General features: G+C 40.4%; 1 protein-coding gene across 1 annotated transcript in view; it reads right to left on the bottom strand.

Moving 5' to 3' along the window:
• Nucleotides 1-818: 818 nt before the first annotated feature.
• The window catches only part of LOC143982694 (potassium voltage-gated channel subfamily A member 3-like), a 122,393-nt gene continuing 104,811 nt past the window's right edge, over nt 819-18,400 (bottom strand). Inside the window, exon 2 of the mRNA XM_077481625.1 lies at nt 819-10,838. The gene's annotated coding sequence lies outside the window, so the exon portion shown is untranslated. The remainder of the gene's footprint in view (nt 10,839-18,400) is intronic.

Below are 18,400 nucleotides of genomic sequence, written 5' to 3'. Positions count from 1 at the left end.
ACTCCCTCGGCTTGGATATAGAGATGAAATAAGACAAGTGACAGAGCTAAAAAAGTCTAATTAAAAGGTATTTACACAATAAAAAAATAGGAAGAAGATGCTGCAATGCTTAGGGAACCATGTACTGTGTGCCTGCTTAATTTGGGGCAATTGGGTTAACAACCACTTTAAAATATCACCTCGGAGAATGCTTTTTAGACCTCTTTCACACTGGGACATTTTTCAGGTGCTTTTGGGCTAAAAATGCCTGTAAAGTGCCTGAAAAATGCCTCCTCTGCAGCCCCAGCCTGAGTGCTTTCACCCTGGGGGTGGTGTGTTTGCAGGACGTTAGAAAAAGTCCCGCAAGCAGCATCTTTGGGGAGGTGGAGGAGTGGTGTATACACCGCTCCACCACCGCCCCTGCCCATTGAAATGAATGGGCAGCTGCGCTTTTCTGGAGCTATTAACTCCTTCAGGCTGCTAGCAGGAATTAAAAGCGACTGCCTAGCGGCCGAAAAGCGATGCTAAATCAGTGGTAAAGTGCAGATAAAACTAGCGGCGCGTTACCGCTAACAACATGCCCCATTGTCAGTGTGAAAGGGGTCTAAGTTTGCCCAGTACTACATTTTCTTAGTTGTAACCATTTATAGCGGTGTAATGAGAAAAACAAACCCAAAACAAACCATGCAATAAGATTATCCAAAGGAGCCTTTTGTTTTGTTTAAGGAACAACCTTTCTGTTTATATATATGATGGATCAGTAGTATTTAGCTGGTTAATAGATCTGTGAAGTGCGGAAGCCATTTCCACAAATAAAAACAATAAAAATCTGAAAAAACTTAACAAGTGAAAAAGCTCATGAACATTGTTTATTTTGATATGACGACATGAATACATCATTTAAACACATATAACAGTTTATGTTCAAACATTCCTGCATTAACATAAAAACAAGAAAATGATTCATGATTTAATATGAAGTGCTGTAAAAAAAATACATTTTTCCCCCATTTAAGAAACAACCCAAGGATTCAAAACTGTAGGCCAAAATTCCAAATAGTATCTCTTAATGAAGAAAGTGACTTCTTTAAATATATCTGTATAATACGAGTACATTCATAATTTCTGTGATGTCACAATTCATGATATTTTCACTACAACACTGAACCAGACATAATAATTGCACTGAAATGCGTCCATATAAATTTAACCTGCTGCCAAGGCTGAACAAAAAACTGTTGGGAATAGAACATAGTTTGCAGCATACAATATGGTAACTGCTGTGGCTTCTAAAGGACATGCAAGGTTGTAACGGGAAAGTTGCTGCACTGTTGGCAAAGTGTACTAAAATGTTTTTAACAAGAGCTATTGAAAAATATGACACCAATATTAACTGAACCGCTTTACTGCTAACAGTGGATAGGGGTTACATTATTAGATATAAGAATAAGGATAAAGATATTAGATTGAAAGAAGAATGTTATTTTTTTAAGCGGAGGGAGATAAGTTAATGATAGTAACCTGCCACCTTTGTATGTTGCTCTTTATGATATATGGTAATGTTGGCCTCCCTTTCCTCAGTCCCTTTGCAACCAGAACATGGTAACAAAATGAGCAGTAGCAGAAATGAAGACAGAAGAGCTTAATAAAGAATGTCCATACCAAATGACAGGATCAAGCACAAACAGGGCTGTCACACCACCCAAAGGTGTTCCCTGATATCTTGCACTAAAAGGTGAAAGTGCATTTAAACTGTTCACATAGAATTGGTTAAAAATCATAGGACCGATTCACTCATCAGCAGCCTATACCCCTCAAAACATGGCAATGACAATAATGTAATCTCTCTTGCTCCCACCATGGAAAATAAATGTCAAAAAACATTCATCCCAATAAATAAGTCAAGTTCTACCAACCAAGTGTTCTTTGATAACTACTTGACTACATTATTCTGATGAAAACCCACTGCTGTAGTCATTGATGAAATGTATATGCATCAGCTCGCCAACCTTCTCTTAATACTGTGATATTATGTATGGGTGGACTTAAGCCATTAAAATTATTCTGATTAATTTAGGTCATATAGAAGTGTATCTAAACACAAAATCACAAATTTAACATATTATAGCTTACCAGTCCTTAAATCTGCATACTTTCATTTTCACTTTTCAGACAAAGAAGAACAGTTCCTGCAAGAACAGAAAATATCAGGTGATCTTGCAGGTAATGTTCTTGTCCATTCCTGAAAGAATAAAGAACCTTATATTTTTGTTTAAACTATTAGTATCACCATTTACTGGAGATAAACAAAGGCAGACATGCTTGAGGTTCATCCTGAGTGACAACCATGGTGGCCTCAGTAGAAACAATAGAGAAACCAGTGTAAACATGAAAGGTCAAGGCCTGTGTTATTCAGAAGATTACCAGGTGAAAAAAAGCCTTAAAGTGGGATTCCGCTGACCTATAATTTTCTTTTTTTGTGTTTCATTGATATACGTTTATACTATTATTCTATCACTCACTTCTTGCTGGTGTTATATCCCTTGCTTGCCGATTTCGTCCGTGAGGTAAAATATTAAAAATTCCTCCCGGCGGTTTCCATTTTGCTTGTGGGCATTTGAAGCCCACAAGCACTGATTTCATGGATGCGGTGAATGCTGTGCTCCCACCATTCACTGCTCGATCCCGTGCATGCTCAGTGTTATCAGTGAGCAGCGCCGTCGAATTTCAGGTTGCCATCACAACGGGTGGCGTCGTCACATGACCGGCGTCTTCCTTCCGAAATCTCATGGCGTCCCCCACTGATTCTTGGGAAGAATCTAACAAAGCTCCCAGGGGTCTTTGCGAAGCTGGGGAAAGGCGATAAACACACCTACTCCCATGGGAGGAGAGCCCGGAAGTCATTATAATAATTACTGCTAAAAGGTAATTACTGCATAATAATTTTTTTTAAAGGTCATTTCAGCATCTATGGTCCAAAGTGATTTAAATAACATTAAGTTGCAATTTTGAGTACAAAACCACTTTAAACTATTGCAGCCACTACATTTAGGGTCTGGTAAGCTGCAATTTATTACATTTTTGGTTTGGGGTTTAGATACATTTTAACCATCATCTTCCTCAAAACGAATTCCCTGAATATTGTAGATATTGTAATATTGTTGTTGAAGGCATTTTATATATGATAAACCAATGGTTAACATAAAGGACTAGATCTTGGCCCCAATTTGAATAACCAATGTACCTTTCCAATTTGCTCTAAAAACGTTGCATGTCAAGGCTGAGCCTTCCATCCTTACAAATGGAAAGAAGCAGTAAACAGTGTAACGCTTTCTGTAATGCTGGCCACACCTGCTGCAATCTGACCGTATAATCTTGGAAGCATATTTATAAAGTGGAGAATGCAACATATCCAATATTGAGACATTCACAAATATATATATATATATATATTCTCATCAGTTGATGCGTTCATTGTACATTCACCAAAATTATTTACTTGCAAATTCACCATTTAAAAGCGGAGAGTATGTATTTTAAAGGTATGAAAGTGCAAGAACTGTAAAATGTGGCCACTTGGCTCTGTCATCTCAACATCCTATAGTTTCTACACAGTAGATAACAAACTGCAATACTAATAAAAAAGAAAAATATGTTTAGGGCGCAAAGCCCGAAAGTAAAAATGTCTTGCAAGCCAAATGTAAAAAAAGGACACATAACAAACAAAATTGGTTTTAATGATATACAATCAATTATAAATCTAATGCCACGTACACACGGCCGGACTTTTCGATGGACTTGGTCCAACGGACTGGAATCCGTCGTACAATTCGATCGTGTGTGGGCTCCAGCGGACTTTTTCTTCCCAAAAGTCGGCGGACCTAGAAATAAAACTTGTTTCAAATCTTTCCGACGGACTTGAGTCCGGTCTAAAAATCTGGTCGTCTGTGTGCTAGTCCGGTGGACTAAAACCGACGCTAGGGCAGCTATTGGCTACGAACTTCCTTATTCTACGTCATCACGTTCAAATCCGTCGGACTTTTGGAGTGATTATGTGTGACCAAGTCCGTTCGTTTGAAAGTCCGGCGGACCTCAGCTGCAACGTCCGTCTGATATTCTCCGGACCAAGTCCGTTGAAAAGTCCGGTCGTGTGTACGAGCCATAATTGTTTATAACAATCTTTTTAACTTGAACAACAGTTTGACACAACAGAGAAGAAACGGCTTTGATCTAATTTGACTGTTTTTTCACCAGAACTGACTGTTTTATTTGCTGAAACATTTCTTGAAAACTGAATGCCAGGTATGATCTTTATTGTATACTTGCCTTTGTAAATTTTCAGGTCCTGCTCAGGTTCTGTGCAAACAGCTTCCCCTCTCCACAGAGTGTTGCTTTTTCGGCACTGCTGTCACCATTCATAGAATGCCTTGTGTTTTTTAATGAACACAAGGTGTTTCTTGATGGAAAAAGGTATAGAGGAGGGGCAGGGAGGTGTTCATATGTGCAGAGTAAAAGCCTCCCACATAGAACCTGAGCAACGGTCACTGTAGTAGTGACGACTACTACCATGATTTTCAGCTTACTTAAAGAGGAAGTAAACCCTGATGAGTTTACTTCCTCTTTGATTCCCTGCAAAGGTAAAGCATAATGGACTACTATGCATCGCATAGTAGTCCATTATGTGTCACTTACCTGACACAGGAGCCAGCAAAGTCACCGCTGTCCCCTGTAGTCCGGAGCATCCATCTTCTTCCGGGTGTCGCTGCTCCGCCACTGTCATTCGGTGAAGCCGTGATGATGTCACTTCCGCGCATGCGCACGGGAGCCACCATTCGTGGCATATCGCCGTTGACAGTGGCGCGCTCAGTGCGCATGCGCTCCGCTGTCTGCGGCCCATGCGCCATAGACAGCAGTGCCTGTCTTTCGGCAAATATCTCCTAAACCGTGTAGGTTTAGGAGATATTTCTTGAACCTACATGTAAGCCTTAATCTAGGCTTACCTGTAAGTCAAAGTGGTTTGTAAGGGTTTACAACCACTTTAATGGTCCATCAGGCATGAGATTTGCACACATACAATGCATTGTGCCAAGCTGGAACAATGTAAGTATAAAAAACAGATAACTCCTTGAGTTCTGGTAATGGCCTCATTCATGTGGGCACTGATACCCATGCCTGCACACAGCTCCAGGTTGCTGCAACTAGTGCCCACGTGAGAGAGACGTTAATCCACCTATTTTGAAAAACTAATTTCTGAAAAATTATTCTTGCATCGCTATATTAAATATTGCTACATGCATGGCCAGCATTAGATCAGTGATCAGATCTACAATCTGCTTAGATTTTTAATAAAAATTCCAACTTTTTACCCACGCCTTGAATAGATTGGATTTTATGTTAGTCCTAACAGATTTAGAGCTCTGTAATTTTCTAAAATTAGTAGATTGTACACTTAGATTGTAGCCTATATTGCCAGTTAAAGATTGGTCAAAGAAAGACAAACATTTCCCTGAGAAAACATCTGGGTCCTGGTGCATATAGTCTGAGTTACTCAGCGAGAGCAAACAGCACATGTCCTGTCTACCATTTCCAATATTTAACAAGAACAGTAGGAAACATATCCAGTAGTCTGTGTATGTTTATCAGGTTTGGAGGTGAAAATTATTATTTCTCCATCTGGCGAGGCCAGAACACCATTTTTGAAATGCTGTATTCCACATTTGCATGAAATTACCTGATTTGGTACACTAACAACCAAGACGTGTTTATAGCAAACTTAGCATTATTGATATAATGTCATATTTGCAAAATAGAGCCTCTTTATCTGTGAATACTGTATTTTAGAGCTAAACGATATGATGAGAGGGATTTACTGCATATACAGACTAAAGAAAAGTTATCATAAGCTTACCATGAAATAAAGTTATGTCAATTTTAGCATAAAAAGCTAAGTTGTGGTACAACTTTGGTGCTAACCAAAGCTAGGCTCTCCACAATTTGAAATGGCGTTTAACATCAATTGTCACCATTTTTGCGATTGACAATTAAAATGAAATGAGTGAATTTATTTAACTTTTCCTTACAGATCACATAATCTACAGCACGCCTAAAGATTACTTGTGCCCAGTTCAAAATCATGAAAACACAAACTTTTGACATAACTAGTAATAAAAACCTTACAGGTTTTTTTAGAAGCGCACAAAAGCTCAAGAGTGTTGATTAAACATAATGCATTGCGCTGTGCATGTCACCATACAAATTTCAGCTGAGAGACCAAGACATAGTCACAGCCAAACCATACAGAGATAATGTAAATACACTGCTAAGGTATTAAATTCATCTCTAGTGGGCAGTGGTCAAGTGATTCCCTGGAATCAGGTGAAGGCATCATGCTCTACCAAAGGCAAACTGTAGACACTGTACACCATTAAAGAGATCATGTGAGACTTGTAAGCCTATTCACTGCCAAGGAAGGTCAACATTTTTGTACCATCACACATGGAAGGGGGGAGCCTTCAGGGGAAAAGATAAAATAGCAAATTGACAGAAAGCAATAATTTACATGTTAATACAGGTGCTGATTTCTAAGCAATGATGTTATTTACTTTATTTATACTAAATAATAGTTTTAAAAGGTACAATATATTTTTTATTACAGTTTGCTGAACAGAACTTGGCCACAGGTTCACTTTCAATGTATTACATATGAGGTGATTGCCAACAAACAATTAAATTGCTCAACCACGTAAATTAAAAAGCGCACCTGTAGATTAACCCTAAGGGTTAAAATACATTTGGGTAATGTATACAGTTTGTGAAAAATGCTACATTCTACATACACCACATTGAGAATGATATGCTCTATCCTATTCCATGTTCTAAGTGCCAGTTGCAAAACAGTTAAAAAGAGAGTTAAAGGGAAACTGTGAGGATAGCCATATGAGCGCTGTCTTTGCTTATTTGTTTTTAAGGTGCCGGCTCCAGAACTGCAATTCCCAGATATTGACTTTATGAATTAGTGAGTTATGCTGCATTTGTGTGCTTTAATACAGATTGAGTTTCTGAGTCAAGAGTTTCATATGAACATCCAACAAACCCAAAGCAACAATTTTGAGAATTTGGGGAAATCATGCTTCCCTGATTCTCTGACCTGTAGCTCCAAGTTTGGCACATTGTATATGCAACAGCACATGAGATCATCATAACTGACCTGAATCAAGCATGAAAGACAAGAGTTTGGAGTTCACTGCTTGCTTATCTCATTGACTTACTAAAGCTCGCCATACATTATACAATTTTCTTATTCAATTTCCTGAAGATTTACCTTCAACTATGTAGTGCAAGCCCAGCCTGATTACATAAAAATGTAAAGTGTTTCAGTTTGACCTCATTATATGGCTTAGGTAATTCTAAAAGAAAACTGTACAAACAAATTGTAAAATGTATGGCCACCCTAAGTAGTAAAGTCAGGTTTAAGGTGAAAGCCCTGAAGCCTGCACCATTACAAAAAACACAGCAATGGTAGCCGCCATATTTTTTCACTCACAAATTCACTTTAAAATTGAAGTTTACATATGATTGTTCTTGCAAAGTTGCATTGGTCTAGCTTGGACCAATGTATGTATCCATATCAGATACCTGACCGATCCTTCTGGAAGCTGCATATAAATGCAGTAGTCGCTGCTGGTACAATGTAAGTAGTAGTCTACAGGTCATCAAGGCATTTTCAGTTTGGATAAAGTGGAGAGGGGGTAGTGATGTCACGCTCTGCACCTCTTCCAAATAAATAATACCTTGAATAAATTCAAGGCGTACTCTAATGCCCCCTACACACGATCGGACTTTCCGACAACAAAACCGTGGATTTTTGTTTGAAGGATGTTGGCACAAACTTGTCTTGCATACACACGGTCTCACAAATGTTGGCCAACAATTACGAAGGTGGGAACATAGTGGCATACAAGACGTACGACGAGCCAAGAAAAAGGAAGTTCAATAGCCAGTGCGGCTCCTTCTGCTTGATTCCGAGTATGAGTATGAGTGAACTTTTGTGCGTCATACTTGTGTACACACGATCGGAAATTCTGACAACAAGGTTTTGTTGGCGGAAAATTTGAGAACTTGCTATCAAACATTTGTTGGCGGAAAATCCGACAACAAATGTTCTATGGAGCATACACACGGTCGGACTTTCTGACAACAAGCTCACGTCCAACATTTCCCATCAGAAAACCTGACCGTGTGTACGCAGCATAAGGGTGGCAGTGCTGAGCTAGAAGCCTTTCAGCAATTGACACGGACAACTGCTACTACCACTGTAGTAGGAGCGACTGCTAGAGTGATTTGCAGCTTATGCAAGGATCGTTCAGATATGAGTTATGCATACTTACATTGGTCCAAGTTGGACCAATGTAATTATACAAAAAAAGAATACCTAAACTTCAGCTTCAAATTGTTTTGTTCTCTAAATTGGTATAGGGGGTTACAACCAGTGTTTACAACCATAACAAACATAGGCAAGACAAGTTTTTACTGACAACACATACAACTTCAGTATTCTGTTCAAGCAACACATAATTTACTAAAGCATTAGACAAAGTGTTTTGAATATCCATAAAAAAAAAAAAAAAAAGGCAGATCAGGAAACCACCTGATGAAAAACACTGAATTATAAGATTTTCTTTGTTGTCCCATTGGCTGCTCATTAATCATTGGGTACAAGCACATATACCGCATATATCTGATTTAGTGTATAAGTATTTATGATAGGGCAGCGAATCTATGTTGATTTCAAATGCTCTGACAGTTTGGGGTAATGTAAAACTTGTGGTACTTTAGCGCTAACGGTGGGCACTGTCAGTGTGAAAGGGTTCTTATGGATAACTTTATGGAGCAGTGAGTTGATAACAAAACACATGTAGTCCTAGGACTAGGGCTACGTGGGCAATTAGATTTCTATGCTACTAAAAGAATTAACTATTTGATAATCATCTTATTATTTAAAAATGTATTGATTTCAGTGCGTTGTACACAAGCAGTAGCAATAGGAAAGAGAATTACTCGCCAGTGTAGTCGTGTCCTTAATCTTAAGAGAAATAGCTCCTAGTACAAAAATTATTCTTAGCTACTGCAGGAGAATGCTGGAAGATGAATCGCTCAGTCATGGCACTAGTAATCTCTCTAGTAGCTGCTTACATTAAATCTCATGAGATTTCCAGTGTGTAACTGAGCTATTAAAATCATTAGCATAGCCCTAGCATGTCACAAATTGTGCAATGAAAAACTAAAGTGGACAAACGTGGGCTTATTTAATAAGGCGAACACTAGTAATTCAATAGATGTAACCCACAGCAACTAATCGGAATCAGTTGTACTTGGTTCCGATTGCTCTAGTCTAGATTATAGGTGAAAAATTATTACCTGCTATAAGCAAGGTATACGAATCTTGCAAGGTGACCTGCCCTTACTTAAAGTAATCACTACTAATTACCACTAGGGATGAGCTCAGGCATTTGTGGATCCTAGTCCTATCCCATGTGAACATGCCCTCTAGAAAGCTGCCACTGTACTGGGCCAATCATAAGCAGCCAAAGTATTCCCCTCCCCTTATATAGTGTGGATGTAGGGTCTGGGAATGCCATGGTTGCTTATGATTGGCCCTTTAGGCTGGATTCTAACCTATGCCGTTTTAGTGCTTTTTGCATTTTGCAGATTTGCACTACAGAACGTGTTCCATAGGAAATCATGTTAAATGGACTGTGGTGCAAATCTGCAAAATGCAAAAAGCACTAAAACTGCATAGGTGTGATTCTGCCTTACAGAGACAGCTTGCTAACGGGCTCACTCACGTAAGTTCAGATTGGGATCTGAAAACACCCAAGCTCATCCCTTCTAACCACCTCAGCTGTTGCACCCAACCCAGTGAAACAATAAAATCATTATTTTCTTTCTCTGGGAAGGGGCACAATCTATTATTAGCAGCAATATATAATGAATATAATATATAATATATTTCCCAGCATGTTGAGAAACACTTCCTTATTAAACATGCCCAAAAGATACAAAAAAATATTGATTCGTATGTTTATAAAGAACAAAATATTGTGCTTATGGACAAAAATCAACAGAAATTTTGATCCAAAAAGTGTCTGGTGTGTAACTGCAGTGCAATACATATATATATAAAAGTAACAGCTAAATGGAGGAAACAGGACATACATTAAAGCCTTTGGTACAGTACATTTAAATCCCAATGTTGCACATATATACGTAACAAAAATATATATTAAGTAACACAGTAAAAAATAAAGCTTGCAGCGTAATTTGAGATAGGACAATGATATGACGACAATGCTGAGCTGGTAACTGATACAAAAAGATGCACAGTTTCAATTTTCCCAGTCCATCACAACATCAATTAGCAGCACTGAGACAAGTTACAGACTTCTACTTACAGGATGCCAAAGATCAAAAAAAATATTTTTGCATCTAGATTGTGTCTTTTCCCTCTAAGACATATTGCACTGAATCTGTGTATGTTTCAAATTTTAACAGAACTTCTTCAACATAATGCACTTGTGTAGAACAGAAGACTAAGAACACATTTTTATAAAAATAGAAATAAAATATTCATAAGAGACCATGTCTTTCATTGGTCAACGTACTGCAATATCTCTTGATATAGAGTCTTTCACATTTTGTTCACTCCATTCTTCTGTGTAGAGCTGTCATTTGAGGCTTCTTCTACTACATGGATTTCTTTGTGGAGTTACATGTTCCTACATTTTCCAGTTTTTGGAAAATGTCTAAGGCAAAACAATCTTGCATCTGGTATAATGCAGGCCTTTGGAAATCTTCTTTTGCTGAAAAAAATATAAGACATGTAAGAAATAACGTTTTGGAAAATTACTTCTGATAAAATAGGCCTATTTACAAATGACAATCTATACGATATACAGTATATATCCCTATCATGCATGTGTCCACATATTTATATATTTATGCACCACCTACATATCATACAGCAATTTACAGAGCACTATAAAGTAGACATAAACATAAACACACCAGTAACACACCTCCTGTCTTAGTGTGGCTACATTCGCTCCTGCACTGCATCTATGGAGGAACAATGTAGCTACCCTTGGGCAGCAGCACTGTCAATCAGTGAAGAATGTAGTGTTAATTGGACTAGATTTAGATTGACTTGATAAAAGTGACTAACAAGTTAAAGCTGACACTTTATAAGGAGTTACAGCAATTGTTTTCTTTTTCTTTTGGGATAAAGGTTTTACATAAATAAAAAGGTAACCATTGTAAGAACCCCTGTCAGTGTGAAATGGTTTGCTCAAACCTCTAAATACCACAGGGGTTATCAGGGCAGAGAACAAGGGGTCAGCAGTGCAGAGGACAAGGGTCAGCAGGGCAGTGTGCATGGGATCGGCAGGGCAGTGGACAGGGTTCAGTAAGGTACTGTACAGGGGTCAGCAGGGCAGAAGACAATGATTAACAGAGAAGAGGACAGGGTCACTGGTGGCAGGGCACTCGGCAAAACTCCACCGCCCATCCCTGCACTGCACACAGCCTGGGCTCTCTGCAGATCTCATCCTCTACAGCACATAGCCGAGATTGGATTCCCTTACAGGTTGAGCAAACACATCTTCAATCTACACAGTGTGTAGCTGCGGGGAAGAGGAGATCTTTTGAAATCCAGTTCTTTTATAAAAAGCTTTATAACATTCCTGGTTATTTTTGTGATATAGATCACTGGAATATATTATAAGAACATATATACAAGAAAACGTTTTTCCTATCATCCCACTGCTATAAGAATAAGCACTAGAACAACTTTTCCAAGAGAAGGTGGCAATCACACTTACCTCCTTAAAGAACAGCAAAAGTCCATTACTAGATGGCTTTTATCCTCACTTTTATAACATTTTTAAAGGTATGTTGCTTCCCTTACTCAGCCTTTCCCTCCTCCCTTGGAAGTTCACATCATTGCTATACCCAAAGGATCCTCATGTATTTGAAACTCTTTGAAACTGTTGATCCCTAACATAATCCATGTCTGGTTGTAAGGCCCCCTACAACACTAATAAATTTTTTTTTCTCATAAAGTATGTCTAAAGAAACAGTATCACACCCTGCCTTATCTTCATAAATTCAAAAAAAGTGTTTGATAGCATAGGTTGGGGGTTTCTTTTCCAAGATTGGTATTGGACCTAACATGAAAAAAATGATGGCACTCTCCCATAACATGTTAGCAAAGATTTGCAAAATTCTATCAGATCCCCTACTAATTCTAAGCCCTTGTACACACGGTCGGAGATTCCGACAACCAAATCCGTCGGATTTTGTCCGACGGATTTTGTCCGAAACTGTTGCATACACGGTCGGACAAAGTTGTCGGAAAATCCGACGTGATTACGTTATTTCGCTACTACGGGACTACGTTCATGCTAGTAGCCAATAGATATAGATCTGAGCATGCGTGGCACTTTGTCCGATCGGAATTCTCTACACATGATCGGAGTATGTCCGATCGGAGCATTTTGTCAGAAAATTTTACCAACAAGTTGGAAAACTTGGTCTGTCGGATACTCCGACGGAAACAGTCTGATGTAGACCACGGTCCGATCGGACACATTTCATCGGAAATTCCGACCGTGTGTACAAGGGCTTAGAAGATCTTTGGTCAAATATCACAGTACATGTATCAACAATCTAAATGACTTAGCAGCAATAAAGTATAATCTATGTTGTGTTTCATCTGCATTTGCTTACATTCTTATAATAAACCTAGATGGTCTAGACATAATATAATCAAAATGGACACACTGCCAGACGGACCTGGAAGAGTTTAAAAGCTGAAAACCGGAACCCATACAAGGGTGGAGAAGCTAAATTGCGAGAGCTGTAGACACATCTCTGAACCTTCCCCTTGGAGGGAATATTTGCCCTCATGTTTCCGGCTTGATACATGTTTATTGAATTTTCTTTTTTTTTACAAAAGATCGAGGACAAAATGGTAGTCAACAAAACTAAAAAACTGGAGAGGGATATTGAGGACTATAAAACAAGTAGGGTTTTTGAGTGGAAACGCAACAATTCCATAACCATGTCTGAAAATGAATCCCATATTGGTAGCCAATATAATAAAGAGAAAAATATTTGTAGCTCAAAGGGAAAAGTTAATAAAAAGGGTCTCCCTCATAAACATGTACATTGCGCTGCTTCCCAAGATACTGAAAAAATACAAGCAAATTAAAAAGGGATTAATACCTTTTTCTGACACCACTTCCTTGATACTGGAATGGGCAGACAAAATAAATTCTATATACTGTATCAGATGGAATTAATGCTTTACCAGGTCAGGAACACAAATGTTAATTTTCTAATCATTTGGACTACCTTGGTTTGCTAGAAAATGCCCAAGATTCAATAGTGTGTCAGACATCCCAACCTGCAAAAACTCATTTCAGAGAGGTGGCAAACTCATTTCTGGGAGGCCATGCTCCATGCCGAACCCCCCCCCCCGTTCATAATAAAATACTATAATAAAATAATGCTTTAACCGCTTCAGCCCTGGAAGATTTGGCTGCTGAATGACCAGGCCGCTTTAACTGACAAGTGCACAGTTGTGCTGCGCTGCACCCAAACAAAATTGATGTCCTTTTTTCCCGCACAAACAGATTTCTTTTAGTGGTATTTGATCACCTCTGCGGTTTTTATTTTTTTTGCGCTATAAACAAAAAAAGTGAAAGTTAAAAAAAAAAACACAATATTTTATACTTTTTGCTATAATAAATATCCTCATTTAAAAAAAAAAAAAAAAAGCTAATTTTGTCTCAGTTTAGACCGCTATGTATTCTTCACCACATTTTTGGTAATAAAAATCGCAATAATAATATATTAACCACTTTCAGACCGGACCATTTTGCTGGTAAATGACCAGAGGTCTTTTTACACTTTGGCACTGCGCTGCTTTAACTGGTAATTGCGCGGTCATGCAATGTTGTACCCAAACGAAATTTGCGTCCTTTTCTTCCCACAAATAGAGCTTTCTTTTAAAGGTATTTGACTGACTCTGCGATTTTTATTTTTTGCGATATAAACGTAAAAAGACCGCAAATTTGGAAAAAAAATGATATTTTCTACTTTTTGTTATTAGAAAAATCCAATAAACTCAATTTTAGTCATACATTTAGGCCAAAATGTATTCAGCCACATGTCTTTGGTAAAAAAAAAGTCAATAACTGTATATTTATTGGTTTGCGCAAAAGTTGTCACATCTACAAGCTAAGGTACGTTTTCTGGAATTTACGCAGCTTTTAGTTTATGACTGCCTATCTCATTTCTTGAGGTGCTAAAATGGCAGGGCAGTACAAAACCCCCCCAAATGACCCCATTTTGGAAAGTAGACCCCCTAAGGAAATTGATAAGTGGCATGTTGAGCCCATTGAATATTTTATTTTTTTGCCTCAAGCGATTGAATAATGACAAAAAAAATTTTTTTTTTTTTACACAAAGTTGTCACTAAATGATATATTTCTCACACATGCTATGGGCATATGTGAAATGACACCCCAAAATAAATTCTGCTGCTTCTCCTGAGTACGGGGATACCACATATGTGGGACTTTTTGGGAGCCTAGCCGCGTACGGGGCCCCGAAAACCAAGCACCGCCTTCAGGCTTTCTAAGGGCGTAAATTTTTGATTTCACTTCTCACTACCTATTACAGTTTTGAAGGCCATAAAATGCCAAGATGGCACAAAATCCCCACAAATGACCCCATTTTAGAAAGTAGACACCCCAAGCTATTTGCTGAGAGGCATGTTGAGTCCATGGAATATTACGGGGCCCCGAAAACCAAGCACCGCCTTCAGGCTTTCTAAGGGTGTTACAGTTTTGAAGGCCATAAAATGCCAAGATGGCACAAACCCCCCCAAATGACCCCATTTTGGAAAGTAGACACCCCTAAATTTAGGGGTACACTAGTGAGACTAGGTAATAAATGGCGGGTGCCCTGAAACTATAAAAAAATAACTAACCAACCAGCGTCACCTGTAACAGTTATATGGTGATCACTGGTGAAAGGGTTAACTAGGGGGCAATCAGGGGGCTTTATGCGGTAGTATATGGGGGTCCCTGGCGCTATAAAAATCTGCGGCGAACCTAAATACCTACCTGCCTAACTAGCGTCACCTGTGACACTAATACAGCGATCAGAAAAACGATCGCTTATTAGGCTGGGTTCACACTGGAGCGATGCGGGAACGCCACGAATCCGCGGCGGGTTCCCGCATCGTATGCCTCCTGGCGGCAGTTCACACTGCCCTATGCGAACTGCTGGGAGTGTCAGTGAAATGTTAATGACACCCCCAGATCAGTTCGCATATCGCAGTGCGATCTGCAAACTCGGATCGCATGGTGTGAACACCCATGCGATCCGATTCTGCTGCGGACCAAAAAAAGGGTCCCGTGCGAGTTTGCGTCGGGTGCGGCGGGTGCAACGCGAAATCAGCCATACTATCTGTATGGCTGAACTCGAATCGCACAGAGATCGGATGTGATTTGCACTGCAGTGCGGTGCGAATCACATCCGTTCTCATAAACCGCTGCAATGTGAACCCAGCCTTAGTGACACTGGCGACGGGGGGTGATCACGGGGTTAAACCTTTATTGGGGGGGTTAGGGGGGTAACTTAGAACTAAAGGGGGCTAACCCTAACTGCCCTAACAGTTATTACAGTCACAAATGACACCCGCCGGGTGATCAGGGGGTTAAACCTTTATTAGGTAATAAATGGCGGGTGCCCTGAAACTATAAAAAAATAACTAACCAACCAGCGTCACCTGTAACAGTTATATGGTGATCACTGGTGAAAGGGTTAACTAGGGGGCAATCAGGGGGCTTTATGCGGTAGTATATGGGGGTCCCTGGCGCTATAAAAAGCTGCGGCGAACCTAAATACCTACCTGCCTAACTAGCGTCACCTGTGACACTAATACAGCGATCAGAAAAACGATCGCTTATTAGGCTGGGTTCACACTGGAGCGATGCGGGAACGCCACAAATCCGCGGCGGGTTCCCGCATCGCATGCCTCCCGGCGGCAGTTCACACTGCCCTATGCGAACTGCTGAGAGTGTCAGTGAAATGTTAATGACACCCCCAGATCAGTTCGCATATCGCAGTGCGATCTGCAAACTCGGATCGCATGGTGTGAACACCCATGCGATCCGATTCTGCTGCAGACCAAAAAAAGTGTCCCGTGCGAATTTGCGGCGGGTGCGGCGAATGGCTGAACTCGAATCGCAGAGATCGGATGTGATTTGCACTGCAGTGCGGTGCGAATCACATCCGTTCTCATAAACCGCTGCAATGTGAACCCAGCCTTAGTGACACTGGCGACGGGGGGTGATCACGGGGTTAAACCTTTATTGGGGGGGGTTAGGGGGGTACATTAGAACTAAAGGGGGCTAACCCTAACTGCCCTAACAGTTATTACAGTCACAAATGACACCAATGCAAAAAAAAAAAAAATGCATTGGTGTCACTGTGACTGGGGGGGCAGGGGTAATTGGGGGGGTGATCGGGGAGTAAAGGGGGGGTGAGTGTGCCTGGCATGTTCTACTGTGAAGTGTCGTGTTGGTGCAACTCACCGATCCTCTCTCCTCGGTGCCGGAACGAAAAATACCGACACGGAGGAGAGATTACATCACTTCCTCTCCTGTGTTTACATTACAGGAGAGGAAGTGATGTCACGATGGATTTCCATTCGTCGGGAGCGATCGCGAGGGGGTGGCCATGAATGAATGGCCGCCCCCTCATCCCGGATCGCTCCCGAACGAATACCGACCGCCGCAGGCACCGGGGGGGCAGGGACGTACAGGTAAGCCCATATGCCTGCCCGTGCCATTCTGTCGACGTACATCGTCGTGCGGCGGTCGGCAAGTGGTTAATATAGTGATTGGTTTTCACAAAAGTTATAGCGTCTACAAAACAGAGGATAGATTTATAACGGGACTGCGACATGGCCACATGCGATATGGCAGACACATCGGGCACTTTTGACACATTTTTGGGACCATAAAAATGCACTGATTACTGTAAAAATGTCACTAACAGGGAAGGGGTTAACACTAGGGGCGATCAAGAGGTTAATTGTGTTTCCTCTCTGTGTTCTAATTGAAGGGGGGGGGATGAAATCGCTGTTCATACTTTGTATGAACAGACAATCAGTCTCTTCTCCCCTCAGAGAACCGGGATCGGTGTGTTTACACCGGTTCTCAGTTCTCAGTGTGTCATCAAGAGCGCCGGGCACTCGCATCGACTTCGGGGGCGAGTAGCAGGCACGCATTTGCCCCTAGTGGCCACAGGGCGAAGTGACGTTACATAGGTTTCCTTGGCTTCGTGTTTGGGATCATTGTCTTGCTGAAATGTCCATCCTCGTTTCATCTTCATCATCCAGCAGATTTATATCAAGAATGTCTTGGTACATTTTTCCATTCATCATTCCTTTAATGATATGAAGTTTGCCAGCACCATATTCTGAAAAACAGCCCCACACCATGGTGTTCCCATCTCCAAACTTCACTGTTGGTATGGGGGTGTTTTTTTGGGTGATGTGCAGTGCCATTTGACCTCCAAACATATCTACTATGGCATCTAAAGACTGGGGATGTGCCGAACACCTCCCCGGTTTGGTTCGCACCAGAACATACCGAACAGGCAAAAAATTCGGCAGAACACACGAACACCGTTAAAGTCTATGGGAAACTAACATAAATAATCAAAAGTGTTCATTTTAACCCCTTAAAGATCAGCCTTGTTTTGCGATTTTGGTGTCTACAGGTTTAAAACAGTTTCTTTTTGCTAGAAAATTACTTAGAACCCCCAAACATTACATATTTATTTTTCTAACACCCTAGAGAATAAAATGGCGGTCATTGCAATACTTTTCTTCACACCGTATTTGCGCAGCGGTCTTACAAGCGCACTTTTTTTGGAAATAATACACTTTTTTTGAATAAAAAAATAAGACAACAGTAAAATTAGCCCATTTTTTTATATTGTGAAAGATAGTGTTCCGCCAAATAAATTGATACCCAACATGTCACGCTTCAAAATCGTGGTGGGAGGGGCCCTCTCCCAAGTGAGCTCACGGCGAATCCGCCACAGAGACCACTTTTATCTTGTAGCAGACTGCCCACTGAAGATGAGGATACCAGGGTTATGGCAGCTAGCTGCTGCCATAACAATATCTTCCTTCAAACAGCCGCCGTAAAACTGTGGTGGGCGGTCTGTAAATGGTTAAAGGCTTATATGCAAGTTATTGTCATAAAAAGTGTTTGGGGACCTGGGTCCTGCCATGTGACATGGGAGCAGTGATTTTAATAATGCTTAAAGTGAAACAATA

Source organism: Lithobates pipiens, unplaced genomic scaffold (genome assembly GCF_037356315.1).
Source record: "Lithobates pipiens isolate NorthernLeopardFrog02 unplaced genomic scaffold, aLitPip1_a1.2 Scaffold_16, whole genome shotgun sequence".
Taxonomy (NCBI): Eukaryota; Metazoa; Chordata; class Amphibia; order Anura; family Ranidae; genus Lithobates; species Lithobates pipiens.
Note: the sequence above shows the minus strand (reverse complement) of the source record. Positions and strands in the feature narration are given on the sequence as shown.